Genomic DNA, 3,001 nt, shown 5'->3' with positions numbered 1-3,001 from the left:
TTTATATCAATTTTGAAAATGTTCATCATTTCCGATTTTTCAATCATATTATTATTTTTATATAGACAAAAAAATATCCTGGCTTACTATTTTTTTCTTAACTTTTTTTTTCTTTCTAACTTACTATCTTTTAAAATAAACAATATCATAACTTTGCAGATATTATTTAAAGTATTAAATGAATTATTAAAATCCTTCGAAAAAGCATTGTTTTGCTATATTGTTAATGTGATTACCTCAATTTTAGTTTGTTACCCTGATTTTTTTTCTCTTAAAAAAAACCTCGACTTTCATGTATCATTATAACTTGCGATCAATTTTAATCGTAAGATGGTTTGTAAAGAGTCGCATGAAGATAAAGGAAAATATAAATGTGAATACTAAATTGTATGTTCCTTTTCTAATAATCAATGAATTAGACAAACGTTTTTGTTGCATCATATCATTAAAAAAACAACTTTTTCATTTGTATTTGTATCTTTTTTCAAGTTTTCCATTTTCCCTGTTGTATTGTAAATACATATGTTGTAGTTTTAATCACAAATACATTTGATATAATAATTTTGATAAAATTTATTCTTTTTTTTTCAGAAACCATGAATACCTTAGCTTTTGTTGTCGTGCTTGCTGTGCTAGTTACTTTAGCCACTGCTAACAGTTATAATCAACGATCATGGGGCTCACAGGGATCAAGAGTTTTTGGAAGTAGATGGAATAGTAGACAGCTTAATAATGGATGGAATAGTGGTTGGAATGATGGACGTCTGTCAGGGGGATTAAATGGCGGATATCGAAGTAAGTTATATAAACTTGATAAATTGTTATAGATACAGATTCACATATATCCATTGTTATTCTTTATACACTGCCATTAGGGTTGCATATTAACAATATAATCTACGTTATTATTTTTCAAATGACGTATTTTCACCAACAAAAGCATTTATATGAGATTGTATTATATCAAGTATTTCTTTCAAAAAGTATTAATTTTTATAGAATATTAGGTTACCCAAATTGCACCTTTTGACAGATTTTTGCCTACGTGTATTGGGATTGAGTTAACAAAAATATCTATTCTGTGTTTATTTTAAAGATTCGTTTTAACAATAAACGTCTTTCATCTTGAACCATATTGAATCACAGAATACCCGATTTGAACCGACCACCAAACGATTAATGTTTCTATAGGACTACACAAATTGCATCCAAGCTTTAATTCTGCAGAACAGTAAACATCAAATAACTAATGTTTCGTTTTATTTACTTAACATTTTGCATGTTTAGAACAAATTTGACTTATTTACTATCATTGTGTTTTTAATCAATAGATGCATGCAACATATCTAAATTACTCATTTTTGAAAGTTGACTGTTTGTGGACGTCACGTTACTATCGTTGTTTCTTTATTCCAAATTTACTTTTATTTAAATGCAAAACAATTCTGATACATATTATTATAGGATGAGTTGCAATGATAGGTCTACATACTATATATTTACATGTATTCTTAAAGCATCAAGATATCGTGTCATCTGAACTATTAATTGTCCTAATGCTGAATAGATATAAAAATAGTAATAACTTCTTCAGGACACAAAAGAGCAGCTACATATGATCCATACAGAAGCAGTCATTTAGACAGTGGATTAGGACGTTTTGACAGATAGGGAATTAATTCAGGAAGGAGATCTAATTTAGGATGGAGATCTAATTCAGGGTGGAGATCTAATTCAGGATTGAGTCTTAGAGGTAGGTTTCCATTATACATCAGATTAAATATTACCAGTAGCTCTCGTATATCTCATAATGGGAATAATACAAAACTATTCACTAAATATGTTAATTAAGAATAGGATCTAACTCTTAGTATATCTGTACAGCATATTTAACATTCGAGCTTTCAAACTAACTGGTTTTTATTATTATGTGTTTGAGATATACATCTTTTTACTATAAAAATAATGAGGATCTTTGTAATTCAGATCAACGATAACAGTAGGTAAATATTTAGGTACAGCAATATTTATATTTTCAACAAAATGTATGTTTCAGAAAACATATAATTAACGTATTCGTTTATAGTTTATACCGAAAGAATGAAGATATGAAGTTACAAACTAGAAAACGAAGTAGTGGGTAAAATTTATAACATTTGTATATTACAAAACTTCCTTTTCTCCTGACATTTACTGGAATTTCTTTTATTTTACAGGATATTAAGAAAATAGAAGGACACAAGGAGTGTGTATCAACATAACGTGATATCAACCATCCGTAGAATTTATTTTTACTTTTTTAAATAAAAATTTATGTACTTATTATTCCTTTTTTTATTTCTCATAGTACCACAAATTCCTTTGTAACTAAATACACGAGGTTTGAGTTTGGAGTTAATCATTTAACTAAGTTATATATATATATTCCTCTGAACATGGCACGCATGGCCAGTCTAGAAACTTATGATAACAACACTTATTTCTAATTTAAATTGTTGTATGCAAATGACGAAATAAAAAGTTCAAACACATAAAAAGAATGTAAAACAATTATAATATTCCAAACATATATAGTACAGGCATTTCCTTATGTAGATAATTGGATTAAACTGGATATACAGCTTGCAAATGCATTAAAATACCATTATATTGACAAAGATGTGTGCACAAATCAAACAAATATTAAAGAAAAAAATCCAAAATTGGGGTTAAGCAGTCTATATAGCACATATCGAAATAGAAAACAAAACTTGACCATAGCAAAATAACACAAGGGTTGTAGAAATACCATACCACACCAAAAAGATATTTCCAGAAATAGACTAAACTGTAAAGGTTGAAAATATACAGACAAATAAAAGAAAGACTTTAGGAAGGTACCAAGATCTGTTGATAAATATTCCGTATCAACTTCACAAATAATACATGATGGTCTTGATGTATAGATTGCGTACTGATGCTGTTTGTCACCTTAACTAAACATCCAGCCAATGTGTTTGTA

General features: G+C 28.2%; 1 long non-coding RNA gene across 1 annotated transcript; it reads left to right on the top strand.

The window, feature by feature from the left end:
• The first annotated feature begins 594 nt into the window (after positions 1-594).
• On the top strand, positions 595-2,323 carry LOC143070899 (uncharacterized). Its single transcript, XR_012976759.1, has 3 exons — positions 595-795; positions 1,595-1,753; positions 2,217-2,323. It is a non-coding gene; the product is annotated as an uncharacterized LOC143070899 (long non-coding RNA).
• The last annotated feature ends 678 nt before the right edge of the window (positions 2,324-3,001 follow it).

The sequence above is a fragment of the Mytilus galloprovincialis genome, chromosome 4, assembly GCF_965363235.1.
Source record: "Mytilus galloprovincialis chromosome 4, xbMytGall1.hap1.1, whole genome shotgun sequence".
Lineage (NCBI taxonomy): Eukaryota > Metazoa > Mollusca > Bivalvia > Mytilida > Mytilidae > Mytilus > Mytilus galloprovincialis.
This window is presented reverse-complemented; position numbering and strand designations above follow the sequence as displayed.